The sequence below is a fragment of the Bos javanicus genome, chromosome 1 (genome assembly GCF_032452875.1).
Source record: "Bos javanicus breed banteng chromosome 1, ARS-OSU_banteng_1.0, whole genome shotgun sequence".
In the NCBI taxonomy this organism is placed as follows: Eukaryota; Metazoa; Chordata; class Mammalia; order Artiodactyla; family Bovidae; genus Bos; species Bos javanicus.
In genome coordinates, this window is record NC_083868.1 from 136,272,977 (window position 1) to 136,294,793 (window position 21,817).

The 21,817-nt window shown below is 41.1% G+C and overlaps 1 protein-coding gene across 5 annotated transcripts in view; it reads right to left on the bottom strand.

Annotated features, from left to right (window-relative positions):
• The window catches only part of TMEM108 (transmembrane protein 108), a 384,728-nt gene that overhangs the window by 362,065 nt on the left and 846 nt on the right, over positions 1 to 21,817 (bottom strand). For all 5 annotated transcript variants that reach the window (XM_061421252.1, XM_061421251.1, XM_061421259.1 and 2 more), the window contains exon 2: positions 15,937 to 16,051. The gene's annotated coding sequence lies outside the window, so the exon portion shown is untranslated. The remainder of the gene's footprint in view (positions 1 to 15,936; positions 16,052 to 21,817) is intronic.

Sequence of the window (21,817 nt, forward strand, 5' to 3'; positions counted from 1 at the left end):
TTCTACCCACTCCAGTATTTTTGCTCAGAGAATTTTTTGGATAGAGGAGGCTGGTGGCATACAGTCCATGGGGTCACAAAGAGTCAGACACAGCTGAGCGCCTAACACATACACACACACGGGAATGAATAAGATAGGCTACAAACTACTAACGCCATGCAATCCCCCTTCTTTGAGACCCTACCCATGTGCCTCCTGTAGGGTAGGTCATGCAAAGAATGCACAAGACGTTCCTGGCAGGGTCCACGCTTGAGGAGACCTCACTGTCTAACTCCAGAGACAAATAAGTAAATGAGGAAAACAATTCCAATTAGTAACAAAGTCTCCTAGTTCCAAAATGTGGCCTCAAATTATAATGCCCAAAGCAGCAAAGCTAGATGAGCAGAAGGCCTGAAGTGGAGCTGGGAAACAGGGCTTTGCCCTTGGTACTTCTTGGTCTCTTCTTGTTGGGCCTCTCACCCCTGAGGATTATCCCTCTCGCATCTTCTCCACCCTGGGAAGAAACGTGGTGGGCACAAGGGAGTAGCCCCAACATTTAGTGGTCTGCCCAGCTGCAAAGGGAAGAAACCCAGGCAGACAGGCTGTGGCACGGAGGGCACACCTGCGAGTGGTGATTCTGAGGGCTGCGCAGGATGTGCCTGGAAATAATTTAAGACGTGAGTTCTTTTTCCTTCCTCAGCAACAAACCCACAGTGGGGCTATCATCCTCCCAAGGCAAGATCTAATCCCATCTGCTCTTCTTCCTATATTCTGAGAGAACAGGGGAGAGCTTCCAGTAGGAGAAAGTTCTCATTAGCTCACAGGCAGGAAATTGAGAGGCTTTTTTAAAACTGAAGAAAGAGTATGAGACTCAACCTAACACAAGGTGCAAAGTGGCCACGTATCAGCTGCTGTACACCTCATCTTCCCGTTGCTGTTCTCATCCCAGTGCCCATAATTTAAAAAACTAAAAATCAACAGTTTAAAAGAAAATCCAGCTTGATTAGAGGCTACATATTTCTTGCTTCCTCCTACTATGAATAACTCTGTGAGGAAGAACACATGGCCGAAAACACTGGTTTTTCCCCTTCAGGAGGATTAACAAGCAACTTCATACAATAGAGTCTCCCAGTTTATTGTTACCACCCTCCCTTTCTGTCACCCTAAACACACACATAGGCACTTCCTCCATCAGTGCTCATGGAGAGAAGAGGGTGGGAGGCTCCTGCTGCATGCCTATAATATCTCTCCACTCAAAGAAGTTACACTAGATAATCTTTCGGGTTATAAGCCCCCCAAAACCCCAAACAAACAAATAATTCTATCACAAATCTTCTCCAAAAAGAGGATCTGGAAAGAAAAATTCAATCATCCATAGGTATCTGCTGGGGAACTGGACCCAGTTAATTCCCCAGTAGATACCAAAAGTTGCAGGTGCTCCAGCCCCTTATATAAAACATCAGTGTCGAAGTAATCTCTAGATTACTTATGTTACCTAAACTAATGTAAATACTATCTGCTGCTGCTGCTAAGTCACTTCCGTTGTGTCCGACTCTGTGAGACCCCATAGATGGCAGCCCACCAGGCCCTGCCGTCCCTGGGATTCTCCAGGTAAGAACACTGGAGTGGGTTGCCATTTCCTTCTCCAATGCATGAAAGTGAAAAGTGAAAGTGAAGTCACTCAGTCTTGTCCGACTCATCATAGCCCCATGGACTATAGCCCATCAGGTTCCTTCCTTCATGGGATTTTCCAGGCAAGAGTACTGGAGTGGGTTGCCACTGCCTTCTCCAAAATACTATCTAAATTGTTATAAATACAATGTAAATGCCATGTAAATAGTTGCTAGTGCAGCAAATTCAAGTTTTCCCTTTTTTGGAACTTTGTGTAACTTCTTTTCTCAAATACCTTCTATCTACAGTTTATTGAATCATGAATGCAGAACCATAGATATGAAGGGCTGACTGTATACTGTAATGGATCCTTTCATACCACAAATCTCATGGATTTTTATATATTTCCCTCAGAAGTCTAAAAAGAGAGAAAGCCCACAAAATTTAGACAATTGTTAAGGGTTCAGTGAGATACTGCTCATACCACCAAAGAATGCAGAAAAATCCATGCAGTTGTACTTATACCTCTCATCAATAAATTCAAGCAAATATTTTCTCCCATATGGCTCATGCAGCTCAAAATCAAGCAACCCAATCAAAAAAAAAAAAAAGGGGGAAGATCTAAATAGACACTTCTGTAAAGAAAACAGACAGGTGGCCAAAAAGCACATCAGAAGATGCTTAACATCACTAATTATTGCCTGCCTGCGTGCATGCTCAGTCTTGTCCGACTCTTTGCAACCCTATGGATTGTAGCCCACCAGACTCCTCTGTCCATGGAATTTCCAGGCAAGAATACTGCAGTAGATTGCCATTTCCTACACTAGGGGATCTTTCCAAACCAGGGATCAAACCTGCATCTCCTGCATTGGCAGGAGCCCCCTGAGCCCCCTGAGAAGCCCCAACTAATAATTATAGAAATGCAAATCAAAACTACAGTGAGCTATTACCTTACACTGGTCAGATGGCTATCATCAAAAAAATCCACAAAAATAAATAAATAAATAAATGCTGGAGAGGGTGTGGAGAAAAGGGAACCCTCCTACACTGTTGGTGGGAATGTAAATTGGTAATAGCCACTATGGGAACAGTATGGAGGTTCCTTAAGAAATTAAAAATAGAACTGCCATATGACCCTGCAATCCCATTCCTGGGCATATATCCAGAGAAAAACATGCTTCAAAAGGATACATCCACCCCAGTGTTCATGGCAGCAATAGCCAAGACATGGAAGCAACCTAAATGTCCACAAAGAAGGTTTGGGATATATATACACACACAATGCAATAGTATTCAGCCATCAAAAGAATGAAATAATACCACCTGCAGCAACATGGATGGACCTGGAGATTATCATACTAAGTGAAATAAGTCAGATAGAGAAAGACAAATGTCATATGACATTGGTTATATCTAAAAAAAATGATACAAATGAACTTATTTACAAAACAGAGACAGATTCACAGGCCTCAAAATTAAATTAAATTTATGGTTACCAAAGGGGGAATATGGGGGAAATAACAAATTAGGAGACTGGGATTAATATATACATACTACTATATGTAAACTAGATAACTAACAAGGACCTACTATATAGCATTAATGCTACTATGTAGTATTAAAAGACGCTTGCTCCTTGGAAGAAAAGCAGTGACAAACCTAGATAGCATATTAAAAAACAGAGACAAAAGTCTGTATAGTCAGAGCTACAATTTTTCCAGTAGTCACGTATACATGTGAGAGTTGGACCATAAAGAAGGTAGAGAAGTGAATAATTGATGCTTTCAAACTGTGGTACTGGAGAAGGCTCTTGAGAGACCCTTGGACAGCAAGGAGATCAAACTAGTCAATCTTAAAGGAAACCAACCCTGAATATTCACTGGAAAGACTGATGCTGAAGCTCCAGCACTTCAGCCACCTGATGCAGAGAGCTGACACACTGGAAAAGATCCTGATGCTGTGAAAGATTAAGGGGAAGAGGAGAAGGAGGTGCCAGAGGGTGAGATGGTTGGATGGCATCATCAACTCAATGGACATGAGTCTGAGCAAACTCCAGGAGATGGTGAAGCACAGGGAAGCCTGGCGTCCATGGAGTCACAAAGAATTGACAGGACTGAGCAACTGAGCAGCAACAACAACTATATAGAATAGGGAACTCTAATCAAGTTTATATAATAACCTATATGGGAAAAGAATTTGAAAAGAATGATTGAATCACTTTGCTGTACCCCTGAAAGTAACACATCATTGCAAATCAACTATACACCAATAAAATTTTTTAAAAAAACAAGCAAGAGACAAAATTAATGCAGTGAGAGACCCACAAGTATATATGAAATTGCAGCCAATGCTAATAACTAAAAAAAGGAAGCTCAAACCAGAAAAGCAATACAAGTATTTAAATTTTTCTCACCTTGAGTAGAAAAAAATTTTTTAAGTCTTATTTTCTCCATGATACAGTAAGAAAAATGGAGACATAAAGGAAGAGTGAGAAGGGCCAGAAGGAGATACGTTTTAAAAACTACAATTTATAAGCCTAAAGTATGGCTTAAATCATTTGAGCAAGACGTGGAAAACCATAATTTAAAGAGTGAACAAAAGAAACACTGATATGCTTTCAGCTCCACAGTCAGGAGGGCAGAACTGCCAGGACAGCATTACCATTGTTTGAGAACACCAGCAGGTTTATTCATGCTAAACATGCTATAATTGAGAGTCAATATGGGGCAGAGTGTGCTTAAATGAACTCCGAGGGTTTGTACAAGGTTTGTACAAGCAATCCTGTTAATGTCATGTTGCATTTTATTAAATGATGTTTGGAATAAAAAGCCTGTCAGTTGGGCCCGAGAAAACTTTGTTTTAAAGAGGTATAACTTCTCATGACAGCTATACTCATACCATTGATCTTCATGATAATCTCACTATACATAAAAGAATCAACTGTGAAGATAATGAACCAGTGCTCAGGTTGTACGGAGTGACCCTAAAACTGCCTTCAATTTCTAATATGGGAGATAAATCAGGACATTATGAAGACCCAGGATAATTTTCACCATAACAGATGCAGGGAGAACAGTATCCTTTTTTTCCCAAAGTAACAAGTTTATTCAATCATTTTTTTTCATTTATTTATTTTTATTGATGTAGACTTGATTCACAGTGTTGAAGGTGTTCAGCAAAGTGATTCAGCTATACATACAGAAGTGATTCAGTGGTAAAGAATCCACCCGCAATGCAGGAGATGCAGGTTCGATCCCCTAGAGGAGGAAAAGGCAACCTACTCCAATATACTTGTCTGGGAAATCCCACGGAGGAGCCTCTTCATGGGGTGACAAAGAATTGGATGCGACTGAGCACACTAACACACATACACACATACTATTTTTTAGATTCTTTTCTATTATAGGCTATTACAAGATACTGTACATAGTCTCCTGTGCTATACAATAAGTCCTTATTGTTTATTTTGTTTTACTTTTGAATTTTTTATTTTGTATTGGGGTGTAGCCGATATTGTAATCATTTCAGGGGAACAATGAAGGGATTCAGCCATACATATACAGGCATCCATTCTCTCACAAACTTTCCTCCTATCTAGGTTGCCACATAACATTGAGCAGAGTTCCATGTGCCATGCAATAGGGCCATGTTGGTTATCCATTTTAAATATAGCAGTGTGCACATGATCATCCCAAACTCCCTAACTATCCCTTTCCCCTGGCAACCATAAGTTTTATAAGTCTGTGAGTCTCTTTTTGTTTTGTAAGTTCATTTGTACCCTTTCTTTTTAGTTTCCACGTATAAGGGATGTCATACAATATTTCTCCTTCTCTGACTTACTTCACTCAGTATGACACTCTCTAGGTCTATCCACGCTGCTGCAAAGGGCATTCTTTCATTCTTGTTAATGGCTGAGTAAAATTCCATTGCGGAGAAGGCAATGGCACCCCACTCCAGCACTCTTGCCTGGAAAATCCCATGGACAGAGGAGCCTGGTAGGCTGCAGTCCATGGGGTCGCGAAGAGTCGGACACGACTGAGCAACTTCACTTTCACTTTTCACTTTCATGCATTGGAGAAGGAAATGGCAACCCACTCCAGTGTTCTTGCCTGGAGAATCCCAGGGACAGGGGAGCCTGGTGGGCTGCCATCTCTGGGGTTGCACAGAGTTGGACACGACTGAAGTGACTTAGCAGCAGCAGCAAAATTCCATTTTATTTACGTACCACATTTTATTTATCCATTCATATGTTGATGGTCATTTAGGTTGCTCCCATGCTTTAGCAATTGTAAACAGTGCTGCCATAAACATTGGGGTGCATGTATCCTTTCCGACCATGCTTTTCTCCATGCTTTTGTCCAGGAGTGGGATTGCAGGGTCATATGGTAGCTCTGTTTTTAGTTTATGTGTATTGTGCTCAGTCACTTCAGTCATGTCTGACTCTATGTGACCCCATGGACTGTAGCCTGCCAGTCTCCTCTGTCCATGGGGTTCTCCAGGCAAGAATACTGGAGTGGGTTGCCATACCCTTCTCCAGGGGATCTTCCCAACCCAGGGATCAAACCTGAGTCTCTTACATCACCTGCATTGGCAGAGGGGTTCTTTACCACTAGCGCCATTTAAGGAACCTCCATATTGTTCTCCATAGTGGCTGTACCAATTTACATTCCCACCAACAGTGTAGGAGGGTTCCCTTCTATTCACACCCTCTCCAGCATTTATTGTTTGTGGATTTTGTGATGATAACTATTCTGGCAGGTGTGAGGTGATATCTCATTGTAGTTTTGATTTGCATTTCTCAAATAATTAATGATGCTGAACATCTTCTCATGTGCCTATTGGCCATCTATTTCTTTGGAGAAATATCTATTTAGGTCTCTTGTCCATTTTTTGAGTGTGTTGTTTGTTTTGATGTGTTAAGTGACATAATAGCTGTTTATAAATTTTGGAGACTAATCCCTAATTGATCATATCATTTTCAAATATTTTCTCCTAATCTGTGAATTGTCTTTTCGTTCTGTTTATTGTTTCCTTTGCTATGAAAAAGCTTTTGAGTTTAAGTAGGTCCCATTTGTTTGTTTTTCTTTTCATTATTCTGGGAGATGGATCAAAAGACCCCCAAACAGCCAAAGCAATCTTGAGAAAAGAAAAATGCAGCTGGAAAAATCAGGCTGTCTGACTTCAGACTATACTACGAAGCTACTTTCATCAAAACAGTATGGTACTGGCACAAAAATAGAAATATAGATCAATAGAATAGGGTAGAAAGCCCAGAAATAGGCCCATGCACCTATGGCCAACTAATCTAAGACAAATAAAGCAAGACTATACAATGTTAGAAAGACAATGTCTTCAGCAAATGGTACTGGGAAAACTGGACAGCCACATGTTAAAAAAAATGAAATTAGATCATTCTTTAACTCTATATACAAAAACATGCTCAAAATGGATTAAAGACCTATATATGAGACTGGACTCTATAAAACTCCTAGAGGAAAACATAGGCAGAACACTCTCTGACATAAATCACAGCAACATCTTGTTTATCTATTTTATATATAGTAGTGAGTATCTGTTAATCCCAAATTCCCAATTTATCCCTCTTCCCCATTTTCTCTTTGATAACTGTAAGTTTGTTATCTATGTTTGTGAGTCTATTTCTGTTTTGTAAATTGGTTCGTTTGTATTTTTTTCTAGATTCCACATACAATATCAAATGATATGTGTCTTCTCTGACTTACTTCATTCAGTATGACAGTCTCTAGGTCTACCCACAGTGCTGCAAATGGTATTACTTCATTCTTTTTATGGCTGAATAATATTCCACTGTGTGTGTGTGTCTGTGTGTGTGTGTCTGTGTGTGTGTAGTAAAGACACTACACTGTCTTTACCCATTCATCTGTTGATGGACACTTAGGTTGTTTCCATGTCTTGGCTATTGTAAACAGTGCTGCTATGAACACTTGGGTGCATGTTATCTTTTCAAATTAGAAAGAAAGAAAGAAAAAGTGTTAATCGCTTAGTCACGTCTGACTCTTTACGATCCCATGGACTGTAGCCCACCAGGCTCCTCTGTCCATGGAGTTCTCCAGGCAAGAAGACTGGAGTGGGTAGCCATTTCCTTCTCCAGGGGATCTTCCCGACCCAGGGATTAAACCTGTGTCTCTCATGTCTCCTGCACTGCAGGCACATTCTTTACCGCTGAGTCACCAGAGAAGCCCAATTAGAGTTTTTGTCTTTTCTGGATACATGCCTGGGAGTGAGATTACTGGGTCATATAGTTTAAAGAAGCTCCAGTACTGTTTTACACAGTGTCTGCACCAATTTACATTTCCACCAATAGTGTGGGAGGGTCCCCTTTCCATCATGCCCTAGGAGTGTATATTTTCAGGTGCTTACTGATCAAGTTAGGGGTACTGGAGAAGAAACATGTGTTTACAGAAGGTGCAGCAATTGTAGGCAGAGGATGGCTAATCAAAAAATGTGATTCAGATCAGCTGGACAAATCTGACCAGTAACTTCGTCAGCAAGTGCAGATGATAAGCCTACATACACAGCTTGGTGCTGGGCAGTCAGAAGCAAGGACATGGTACCGTGTTCACAAGCATCTTATAAGGGGGCTGTTTTGAGTCCCTTCTTACAAATAATAAAATTGAGGTTGAGAGAAATTAAATATTTTTCCCAAAGTCACCTTTCTAAAATCTGATAGAGACAAGATAGAAATGCACATCTGGCTAATGGGACAAAGGTTTTCAATGCTACCAAACAGATATGGTCACTGGAAGAAAGGGCATTCTATGCACAGAATAGACAACTGGACCAAGGCCCAGTCTGAGTAAGGAGCAGTTTGTGAACAGAAAGAGTAGAAAGTCAGACAGTAAGTTGGAGTCATACTGCAGACTGTCGTTATGCCTAGTTAAGAAGCACATTGTCCTTCAGACTGCTGGGAATCACAGAACTTTGGAAATCAAGAAAGACGTAAGAAAGAGGGTAAACAGACAAAGGATCTAAACTAGATAACAGGGTTAGTGGGAGGAGGGAAAAGATGGAAACACATTTAGAGAAACACCAGAAGGAACAAGAAGCTTAAGTCTAGTACCATATTAACATGGGATTTGGGGCTCTCAAATTAAAAGACACTAATTGAGGGTCTCTATTAATGTTCTATTGTTTAATGTCTGGCAAATGTTTTACTAATGTCAATAATTAAAAATTTCAGAAGTGATCTAATAAGCGTTCTGGCTCAGCTGGTAAAGAATCTGCCTGCAATGTGGGAGACCTGGGTTCAATTCCTGGGTTGGGAAAATCCCGTGCAGAAGGGAAAGGCTACCCACTCCAGCATTCTGGCCTGGAGAATTCCATGGACTATATAGTCCATGGGGTCACAAAGAGTCAGACAGGACAGATCAACTTTCTCTTTTACTTTCCAATAGAAAGGGGATAGCTTGATAGCTAAGGGAAGCATGCATCTGCCTGCCTTCGTCCTCGTCCAGGAAGCTTCTTTTAAAAGGGATGTGCTAATAAGAAATCAAGTCTGAGGATATTACTTCAGCCATATCTTTGTTTCCTAGAAAGGCTAAGGCCAGGATTCAACAATGGGCTCAGGAGGGAAAGGCCTGAGTAGGATCTATTCCTTCCTGTGGCTCATGGGAAGCACAGGACACTTCATCAAAGCTGGAGGTTTCAGCCCTCCCCTCAAGCATCTATGTCCATTTATCACACTTATCCCCCAACACTTATCTAGGAAGTGGCCTAGAGTAGGACAAAATCCCAGGATTCAGGACCTGGGACTCTCAGGCATCTTTCAGGCATCATCTTTCATCTCTTTACACCTTGGAGAGAGCAGATGTCTTTACCATTGCTACAGAATCTTCATGCAAGGGCTGCAAATTAGTTCCTGATTCTATGAGAACAGGAATTCTATGTTTTATTTTTATAAAAAATAAATTATATATGCAAAAATTTGACTTTATGTTTGGTTTATACTGTAAGATTAGATTTTCTTTAAAACTAAAATTGAGGATTTTAATCTGGTGATATATGGTTACTATATACAAACCTTCTTCAGAAGAAATATAATCTTGTATGTTAAAATGTATTGGATACAATTCTCTATTTTTCCCTTCTTGTTAAAAAAATTCCATAGAAGGGATAGGGATCTTCCTAGAGTAAGAAGAGAAACTGAAGCAAAAGATTCATCTCTGCTCCTTTGAGCAGCTGAGTGAGAAAGCTGATCCCAATCATCTTTCAGTAACAGACTACATTCTTTCCTCAACTAGCAGTTGAAGAAGCCCCACTGAACTTCTCTTCTGCCGCCTTCAACAGAAGCTGCAGCTAAGGAAATACTAACTAACTCTGCGTGTGTCACTCCCATGCTCCAGCTGCTTGAAAAGAGTAAGAGCCTTAAATGAATTCAGCGAGCCATTGGGCTGTGTGTGACGTCACAGAGCAGGCCCTTCACAGCTGTGATGGCCCATGAAGCCAGGACCATCATCTTACCCTATCACAGAATCATAAATAAGGACAGAGCCTTCTGCAAATATGAGGATGCACTCCCTTGTAAAGTCATATTCAATCACTGGTTCAAATGAAACTAGCTCTCCAAGATTGGGGGTAAATAAACAGAACACACTACAACACAAAACATTTTAAAGTCTGCCTTTAAGGTAGTAATTCCCAAAATGACACCATCTATATGGAATTTATTTCTGGAGTAATAAGCCAAATTATTTTACTTTGTCAGAACTGGAATCTTACACACCCAGCCGTTGAATAACACTTGTCAGAGATATCAAAATGTCTTTCAACATTTAGACAGCTACCTAGCCATTATTCCTACAAGATGCATGGGTGGTTGAGAGAATCACGTTTGACAGATGCAAAAAAATAAAATATCCATATGGAAAATATAACTGCTGATTTCCCAATCATCTAGCCCAGCAATTTCCCTACCATTCTGCTCTGGGATGCAGCTGCTGCTGCTAAGTCGCTTCAGTAGTGTCCGACACTGTGCGACCCCATAGACGGCAGCCCACCAGGCTCCCCTGTCCCTGGGATTCTCCAGGCAAGAACACTGGAGTGGGTTGCCATTTCCTTCCCCAATGCATGATGCAGCTAGTCTCCTAAAAAAACAGATTCAGGCTTTTTCATAATTGCTACTGAATGCAGAGGCTTCATCTTCCAATTCTTTATTATACACATAACCCATAAATACTGTTTATGTTGATTCTAAGAGTTAAGAATTCAGTGTCCTTACACAAGAGAGGTCTCACATTCTGTCGACCCTACCACTGCTCCCTTCCAGAAAAACCACAGTCTTTATTGAACCAAGAAGACCCAGGCCACCACTGTGTGGACCAAAAGAGGACATCAGTACCTCTGAGACTGCCTGGAAGAAAGCTCTCTATAACCAGAGGGCTGATAGTTACTACAGAATTATCATATTCTTTTCCTTCTTGGTCCATACATAGACCACCAGTTAGGTTGTGGGGACAGGAAGACATGAGTAGAGAAGCCAAAACAGGAATCTTGAGCCATGTAAATGACTGATCAAGCACTGTTGGTGCAGACACATCCTGGAGTTGCAACAGATCAGGCAATAATCCTCCTGGTCCTGAGTTAGGTCCTGTCACTGTGAGGTCTGGCCACATGATGGCTCTTTCTCATCCTGAAAGACCTCTGGGATTACCCACAACTTGCCACACGCCTGACATTTATTTTCCCATGTATTCTTACTTAAGCCTTCCATTTCTTAAAGTAACTTGAATGAGCTTCTGTTCTTGTAATCAGAGACATTTATAGATGCCCCACAGCAAGACGTCTAAAAGTGTTCTTTTTCTCTTTACTAACTATAAAACAACCTCAGATTTCCCATCTGAGAGTCTACACATAACCTCACAAATTTAGGGCTACTTTGCCAGTTTTTGTAATCACAGAGAAAGAAAAGAAATGGCTGGCAAAATCCCTTTCTCTTGGATTGTCTTTAAATCTCCCTTGCTGCATTCTTTCTCCCAGTCAAGAATAAAAACCAGCATGCTCTGGGAGCCTCAGTAATCTCTCCACCCTCTGTGGCCCTAACAGACTTCCCCCTGTGACTTCTGGGTTGATTTCAAGGTTCAGGGACCAAGTTTTCCACTGGCAAAACCTGATTCTTCTAGTCTCTATAGAATAATATTGGCTCCCAAAGCAGTTCCAGCACTGGGAATAGGTGAGGTCATATCAGAAATTAATGAGCCAGCCCCTCCGAGCACCTGCACCTTCTGCAACTCTAATACTCCCCCTTTCTAAAACCCCCCAACGCTCTAGCAGCCAGTGATTCTCAATCAGAGGCCATCTTTAGAAATACAGGGGGCTTTGTTGGTTGACTTGATGACTTGGTTAGAGTAATACAAACATTCAATGACCAGGGTTGCTATATGTCTTATAATGGGCAGCAAAGTTTCACACAGGGATGAGTCATTCTATCAAAATGCTAAGAGCACCTCCCTTGAGAAACACTAAGACCCCTCCAACACCCCAAGCAGAACAGAAACACAAAGTGAAGAGAAGAGGGCAATACAAGGATTGGTACCACAGTCAGGAGAGAGGCAGTCCATGAAGGCCGTCAAAGAATCATCTCAGCCCAGCCATCTCCATGCCTTGTCTCCTGCAACACTGCTCACAGCATGCAAACCCTCTGCTCTCATTCCTTCTACCATGCAAAACAGTCTTGGGCTCAGTTAGACTTAAATTGCATCTTTTAAAATATGTGTCTTTATTTCTACATCTTTTCATTTGTTCTAATTATGATAGTTTCAGAGCAACTAATATTGGTACTAGAAAGAGATAATATCACCTGAAAATTCTTTCATGTTGCTCAAGGGCTTAACTACTAAATATGTCCTATACTACTTTACAAACTAATCCTTTAGGGGATAACGCCTCAGAGCTTAAGCTTGTGAACTAATACCTTCTTATGAAACACTTTTCTGAGCCATGCTGGGGTTTGGAAGGAAGGAAGGTGAAAACTGTCTCACCACCTGTCCCAGACGCTTTGTGAAGCTCTGCTGCTCTAGGCAGTATCAAAAGAGACATCCTGCACAAACAAGCTTCACCACCGAGGGTCAGGGTGTGGAGATACCAAATGGAAAGAGACAACTCAGCAGTCTTGGATTAAAGCACAGATATTTTTGAGGCAGTGCACTCAGTTATGTCAGAGAGACAGGTTCATGGCACTTTCTGTGACAGGTGCTTCAGCAGCTAAAAAGTTCAGCAAGATTCTCTCACAGACTGAAAAGTGACCAGGATGGAGAAATCCAAAACACAATTCTGTTTTAAATGAGGTAAGGTCTTGTTATAACAAGCACACACACACTGTCACTACAAGTACGGATTTCTGACACATAGTCTTTACAGACTAAAGCAGTGCTGTCCAAAAGAACTTCCTGATGATGGCCACACTCTCTGTCCACACTGTGCCTGTGTCAGTATGGTCTTGGTGTAAGTTTGGTGAGTGTATCTAATAGGTACAGAGACCAACACCTCAGCAAGGCTGAACTCAAACCTGCCAGGACAGTTTACATCTAATCCCTGCACTTGCTCTTCCTAAACTGAGGTTTTCTAGTAAAATAACATGACTGCTTCAGGCCCAAGCCAGGGTGATAGCCCTTTTCACCATTCCAGCACAGTTCTAGAAGATGAGCAGAAGTAAAACTGAGATCCTAAAACATTTTATGTATCATTCAAAGGGCATGGGTTGAAGACAACCCCTTTTCTATACTTTCAAAGGAGAGAAGAAATAGATGGAAAAGCTATAGAATAAAAACAGATTTCTCCAAACATTCTCTGGTATTTGTTGTATTACTCAAAAAATCTGCTCTAGGATCCATAGTAATTTGGGAGGATATTTTTCTTTGGGAGGGTTACTTCTTTATGTCCTTTGGTGACTTTATGTCCTAGTGACTTACCTTCATTATTAGGTGGCGCTAGTGACAAAGACCCCAGCTGCCAATGCAGAAGACTTAGAGACTCAAGTTCAATCCCTAGGTCCGGAAAATCCCCTGAAGGAGGGCATGGCAACCCACTCCAATATTCTTGCCTGGAGAATCCCCATGGACAGAAGATCTTGGTGGGCTACAGTGCATAGGGTCGAAAAGAATCAGACATGACTGAAGCAACTTAGCACTAATTATACAAGTCACTTTAAGAAATTACCACAATCTCCCATCCCTACTTAAAAGCAATTTCCTTGACTGCTCTTATAACAGGCTTATTTCTCTCTCCTCTACTCTCCCATTTTTTCCCTTTACAAAAAAAAAAAGCCTTTATTCAAGAGTATATTGTTGAAATGAATTGAATATGAAGCCAAGTGAAATCAGAGTCTGGCACTATGCATCATTTCCCACACCACTGACCCTTCAAACTCCCTTGCTCCTCAGCTACTGCCTTCATAAGGATTAAGAGTGATCCCTGGGTCCTGGATATTTGAGGATACAGGTATTTCTTAGCATTATAGAGCTCTCAAGTAATCACACCGTGCTTTGTACATCCCTTCTTTAGGCTACTGACTTACAAATGCTGTGTCTATTTCACAGGTAGGGAAACAAGCATAATGAGACCAAGTTACTGACATGCCATCCCAGAGAAACTCAAGAGCAAAATTAAATCACCTCCAGCAGTGGTTCTCAACCAGGGGCAGTTTTTTCCCCAGGGCACATTTGGCAATGTCTGGAGACACTTGATTGTCGCGATTGTGGTAGGGGTCGGGGGAACTACAGGCATCTAGAGGGTAGAGGCCAAGGATGCTGCTGCTGAACATGCTTCAATGCACAGGATAGCCCACAACAAAGAAGCACCAGGCTCAGCATGCCACTGGTGCTGAGGATGAGAACCCCTGATCCTCTGGCATCCAGCACTAGCTTCTTTGGCTCCTAATCAATAAAGAATGGCTCCCTCTGTAATTTGATCCTCATACAGCATTTACACGGAAACATACCAGTTGAGTGCTATTTCTGTCATGCTATACTTTTTGGCGCCACAGAGGAAAATGAGGAAAAGCTGGCAAAGTCTGGCTCCTTTCCTCTAATGAGATAGCTTAGCAGAGACCAGGTCCTTTCCTTAGTGACCCCCAGGCGCCGAGCCGGGGTCTGTGTCTGGCTGCTCACCTAGACCCTTCAGTTGTTGCTGTGCCCTACAGCTCCCTGTCCTCTGCTTTGCTTATCTCTAAGCACATGCATCACTCCAGAGCTGTAATGATGCATGCTTATGGGAATCTCCAGAGATCTACAGCTCCTAATTGTCTATTTTGTTCAGTAAATTGTACTCATTACTGAGCCATGTGAGGCACAGAAGGACATCAGCCTTACTGGGTGCCCTCTGTCAGCGCGTGGGTAATGGGACATAATCAGCAAGGACTCCACAGTATTGAACCAAGACGCTTAAAAACAATCCTCCATTCAGTTTCTCAGCTGAGTACTTTTTTTTTTTTTCTAAATATAACCTCCTGTCCCCCTTTTTCCTAACCCGTCTTAGCTCTGCTTAGATTTGTATTATTATTTTCTCTGTAGTGAGTCTGGTTTTAGTTTAAGCTCTAAAAGCCAGAGACCTCAGAAAGGATGGGATGTCCTTTCCACTCCTCCCTCTCAGCCCTCCACTGCCTCTGAGAAGGGCACACCAAATCTCCTTTTGGTCTCAAAGTCTTCACGACAGATGAAAATGCAAAGCAGCTTTAGTTATAATGCTCCCAGTGACTACATCCATTGCACTAAGGACTGCAAACAAATGAGGAGGGAATGGACGTGTGACTTCCAGTGACACTGGATAAAATAAAATGGAATGGGCAGAACCATGTGCTTTGCTACCACTATTATCTACCAAATTGGAAATCATCAACTCTCTGGTAAGCAGTTTCCCATCCCCCTCCCCCCCCAACACCCCCCCCAACCCCCGCCAAAAAAAGTGATTAACGCAGGAAAAGTGAAGCATAGTGATCCATGGAAGAGTAGAGTGCTGAGAGAGGGGAATTTGTGTCAGCAGAGACAACAATATGATATGGCTACAGGAAAACAACACTCAGGCCTAGTTCCCTTCTCAGGAAGGCCCAGCAACACCCTCACCCCCTATGTAAATCAAACCCCATACAAACTCACTAAAAAATTCTTATGTTGAGATATGCCCATGCAGATTCTATCCCATCACCTTGATCATGGTTTTAGCTTTGTAAGTGCTGACCTTAACAATGTTTATGACCTGAATCACTAAAGGCTTTGGGAAGCTTTCACAGACAGGGCACCCTGTCTGTGATGCCAAGAGGCTGTTAAGACAAGAGTAAAACCAGAACAACAACGGCAAAGAATGCCTTTGACTTACCCTGGAGTAGAGGGTGTGAGAGCCTTCAAATGCACTTACATCCTCATGACCCATCAGCTCTGTTGCCTTTCATCGCTCACTTCTGCATGGTGGATCACAACCAATCGATCACCAACTACCAAAGATGAAAAATGAATGAATGAATACGTTAGGCCAGAAGATCCATAACTTCAAGTTCCAAGCCACCGCTCCTTAGGTGAATTTGCTAGCATAGGCTAACTATCAGTACTTACTTAACACATAAACCCAAACATATATAATGGTTTAAGCTCAATAAAAGCTTATTTCTTGTTCCTGTATACATACTGCACAATTGAACAGTCTCCCTTAACAGTAATCCAGGCAACCAGGCTGACAAAAGTCCTGCCATCCTTTAACATAGCATCCCAAGATCTCGTAGGGACCCTCTCCACTCCAGCCTACAAGGAGTATAAAACAGCATGGAGGAATTTGCGTGGGCGCTCTCTTTTTGTTTCTTTTTTCCCTAGAAATGGACCACAATACTTTTCTACTTCCACTTAGTTACACAGCCACACCTAAATCCGTGGGTTGCTGGGTAGCTAATAATCAGTATCATACAAGCCTGACTCCAGCCCAACAAAGATGATGTTAGCTTTAAGGTATGGGGTTCTGGGTGAGACGCTAATAGCAAATCTAACTTAGTTACTTAATGACTCTGAGATCTGGTTTCCTCATCTGTGAAATACTCTGCTTCCCTCACTGACCTATGCGTCAATGTGAGACTCAGAAATGAGACAAAACAGCATGCATAGCTCCTGGGTATCTTGACAAAATGCTGAGCTGCAAACTCCCAGATGTTGTTCTTTGACCACACTTGAAGTAGAAAAGAGATTTTAAAAATTAGAGAATATTTTTGTATTCCACAAAGTGATCTGCAGATATAAAGAACCGGCACCAACTTCGATTATACATAAATTCCCCATTTTCAGGATACCAGGTAAAATTTCAAAGAGTCACAAAATTTCGGAACTAGAAAGAATTTAAGTGGTCACTGCTTTCCCCTCTTATTTTCCAGACAAGGAAACAAACTCAGAAGTCAACAATGTCCCTCAAATCTCATCTCATACTAACTCAGTGTGCTGGAATCAGAGTACAGAAATTGGACTTTTTCTTCTGTTATTACATAAATTAAATCGATAAGCTGCTGAAGAAGAAACGGTAATTCTTATTCTTCTGCTAAAGTGAGAGTAAATGGCTACTCTGGCCCAAATCTAAAAAGGCACCAGAAGGTAGCATTCACCAGCGTGGACCACCATCATACCGAAAGTAAGGGAAGGGGGTCACAGGGCAGACCAAGTTTTTCAAGCAAATGTTCTTTGAAACAGTGATCACCACCAAAGTTATATCTCACAAGTCCAAAATGTGACCTGAACACAAATTAACTTCTGTATACCTTCTGGCAAAAACAAGAATTTTTATTTTCCATACATACACACTGAGTCATTGCTATTAGGGAACAATTAGAAAAAGAGAATTTGAGATTGCAAATAAAAAAGGGAAAGGAAATATTAATAATTAGCTGAGGGGGCACAGAGGTTTCCATAGCCAATCCTGGGGACAAATAAAGGAATCTCAAGATTTTTTTATCCATGATACTTAAATTATTTTGCATCTCTGAGATCATGGTGAGTCCTCGAAGTTAAGAGCAGAAAGTAAAAATATAGGGCCTCAGCAATGAAAGACAGGAGTCCAAATTCAAAGTCCTAAATCAGGAAGGGAAGAATGGAATCTCTTAATATGCATGTCTCCGATAAAGAGATATAAATTTGAAAGTGTTTTGGCAAAATTAGGAGGTGCTACTTAATGAACAAGAAATGATAAATGGAAATCAGTACTTGCATATCCATCGTTGAGTAAAATGCTATTATCAGCATCTTCATTTAGTGAGTAATTTTAAGCATTTTAATAAAGGTAAAATGTTCTAAGAACTGCTACAGGTTTACTTCTGTACTCCACCCCCAACTCGCTTCTCCCATAGTGTCACTAGCACCTCAAAACTCTCCCATCCTGGCAATTTCCCAGAACCTCTTCTCGACCCTAGAAGTTTTACCTATTCTTGTGCCATGGACCCTCCCGTACTTTTGGCAATCTACTGAAGCCTAAGGAACTCCTCAGAATAATCTCTTAAATGCAGAGAAAAATATATATATATAAGAATAAAAAGGAAATCAGTTATATGGAAATTATTCTAGTCACATAGCCTTCAGAGAGTTCATGGACCCAATTTAAAAACATCTGATTGGGGAGTGACTCTTCCAGGGTAAAGAAAGTTTTTTTTCTCCTGCAGGAAAGTTTTAAAAAACACAAGGATGTATAGTAAAGAATACTATTCAAGAACAGTCAGTGAAGAAAAGAATGAGGTGCAAAAAAGAAGTCAGACCTTGAATTTCTGCCCAACACGATACTATTCACGCTATGGTTTAAAAACCCTACTTTAAGGAATTACTCAGAATTTTCTCGGCTCCAGCCCTGTAGACACAGCATCTTCTTCGTACTGATGGCAGGTGAAGAAATTCAACACTGGAAAAGGCAGGACTGACCTGAGCTTGGGTCCCAGTTTTCTACCACTCTCTAGTTCTGTTAGCTTGGGCAAATCACTCAGCTCTGAGGTGAAACTCTGTGTCTATAAAATGAGAAGGTCAAGCTAAACCATCCCTAAGGTTTCTTACAACTCTGAATTATTAGGATTCTCTGAGAAGAAATATGAGTGAGATTTCTTTTTGCTCTAGGTTCACTGCATGAAAATACCTTTCAGATGAGAATTTTTCAGGGGCTTCAGAAATGTTGACCCTTTATGAGAATCAGCTGGGCGTAGAATTTTTGACTTAGGATTTTTTTCAAGAGACATGCATCACATCTCACCCAATTCCAATGACCCAGGTGAGAAAAGTGAGTTTCACAAAGGCAAAGAAATGTATTTGAGGTCACATAATGAGGTAATGTTAGCAAACTGTTGTGACTACTGCTGTCTAGCGTCAGCAAGATTTTAGGATTTGGCATTGGTAATAAAAATCAGCTCATGAGTTCACTTGAAAAGAAATGGAAATAAACTCCAAAAAGCTGAGCCATAGCACAGGGACTGCATGAGGAAGCAGGTGATTCGGGTAATGACTCCCAGGAGCAGAGTTCTATGCCTCCAGAAAGATCAAAGCTCATATGCTATGCACAGTAACCTCACTAGCAACAGTATCATCTCCTTCAAATATATGGCTACAAAATTCATATCAAAACAGTCAATTATTTTTTTTAAAAAATGAAAGAAAAGGTAGTTCAAAAGAGGGAAATAAATGAACAAACCCTGGCTAATAAGGTCAATAAAACCAAAGTTCAGGATGTGAATTGCTAATAAAATCTTAAAATTGTAGAATACTTGTTAGGAATTTTTAAGTTTTAGAATATTATGGACAGCCCTAAAATATAGTAAGCATGAGCATTATTTTTACTAATACTCTCACCACTATCTTCAGATACATAATTATTGGATATTGATTAGGCTTCAAAGTTATATGTGTATTTCCATAGTTCCGTCCCTGTATACAGATGAGTTTTATAAGCAAAGACGTAGACGCTAGAAGTTGTTGGGAAATTTGATTGAATCATGAATTCAACCTCATTTTCAATTAGCCAACAATATGTATGCAAGGGCTTTCAAAACCTGTGTTTCAACGCTTGTCAGCTTACCCTCTCCATTTCCCACACACAATCAGCAAAGTAATGGCACCCATTCTCAACCCCTACAACCATCATTCCTACTTTGTATCAATATTTCTGGCTTTCGTAACTTTTTTCTTTCTTTCTTTTTTTTTTTAATGATTTTCTTTGGGAATTGACACAGCCTTTCAAAATCTTCTAGACCAGAGGCTATACATCACTGGTTTGCCAGCTCCTGTTTAATCTCCTCCAGGAATTCCCAGAGACAGCAGTGCCATCTACTGGTAGGGAGGGCATAACTTGTTTTCTGGAAGCCTGCGGTTGACATGCCTGAAAGAATGGCAGCCTAGATTTGTGCTTTTGTGAGCCTTTCTTTTCTAGAGCACATTACAAGCGTAACTGATGCTTACAACCTGAGACACAGAAATCCACAGGAGACCCCATCGTGAAGGGCAGGTCCTTGGGAAGCCGTATAAAACCCAGCCAGTCAAGCCAGTAGAGAGGCAGCTCTGCCTTCTCAAAGCTCCAAAGGCAGAGCCTCAGTGAATTAAACACTTCCTGGCTCTCCTCACCCTAGGGCTTCCGTATCAGATGTTCTCACTTTGCTTCCACCTGTGGCAATGTTATCCCACTCTATCTTACAGCAAGAGTCCAGGGAAGGTGCTCAGACCTCTATCAACGTGACAGCTCTTAGATTTACACAGTGTGACACAGATCCTGCTCAAAGGACAGTACTGCTTAGGCATGCAGGTCAGACTCTAATCTCTCATTCACTCTTCCCTCCCTGACCCAGGGGACAGAAACGACAGAAAGGAAATGATTTTGTTTTTGCTTTGGAAGCAACATTAGTGGGCTTTTACTGAATCAGAGAACAAACCTTGTCCTGTAGGTCACTGAGGTACATTGCTTCCCTTAAGATGAACTAAGCCTGCCAATCTTTCTGCTTTCCCTTGTTTAACCTAATAAGTGTTTTTCAACCTTTCCAAAACCCTTGCCTCCCTTTCAAAGACTAAACATAAACACTGCATGTCCTTTGTGTAGTTTATATAACAAAATCGACGTTTTCTCTCTAAACACAAAAGCATATACCTTTTCAAACTACACTCCCTACCCCAGCCTCAGAATTCCTTCCTCTCCCCACTGATACCAGCTAGAAACAAATCACTGACAAGTTCTAAAATTACTCTAATTTGCTTTATGTACCAATCTGTCAGGTGACAATCTATATTTTACTTTATGAGGTCATCTGTTACATTCCCAACAAGCTTTGCAACACCTTTTCTTTTACTTTGGCTCACCCCAGAAAACCACCAAAAGTTGATCTGCTACAGTTGATGTTAATTCTGATTCCCCCTAACAAATTTAAGTGTTCCTTCTTTAGTTAGTTTGAACCTGCCAAGTAAATTGATTTCTTAACAAGTTTGGGCATTTCACAGGCATGCGGTGTGTCTTAGATGTTTGAAAAAAAAATCACATCATTTCCTAAAGAAACAAAACTTTGTATGGGGAAGGTAAGAGTAATAAAAAGCCTTGGAACCCTGTCAGGATGTCTCTGAGGAACCAGGTAGAGAGATTCCTGTCCATTTCCTACCAGGATAAGTTGTAAATGAATTATAGTGGAATTCCAGAATACAGTAAAATCTTCCTAATGATCGTTTAAACCGTTCCGAACCAAGCAGACTAACAGGTATAGCTAATAAATTAACTAGTGGAAAACTGAAGGGGCTTTTTATACTTTGTTATGAGCTGTACAGTATATAATAGCTCTTGCTATTTCAGGTCTAGGGAAATTGAGAAGGAAAGAGGCAGAGGATGCCTTTTGTAAAGTATGACTTCAAGGAGTCACCCCCAACCCCCAAACCATAATCACACAGACACAGACACACAGACACAGACACAGACACACACACACACGCAGCTTTTGACATCCAAAGGCCTTCTTTTAACACGCACTTTTGAAAGAATTAAGGAGATCTAAACGGGTGTAACCTGCCTTCCCTTCTCCCTAGCACCCATTAACATGCTAAAAATAAGTCATTACTTGATTCGGCAGCCCAGAAAAACCTCAGTTTACAGAGATAACCAGCCACCCCCCAAACCCGCAAAAAAAAAAAAAAAAATCAGATTTTCTTGAAGGAGAATATCCGTGTGATGGTCTGCTCTGCAGTTCACTGCAGGGATCTTCCCCCTCACAACTACCAGCCATCAG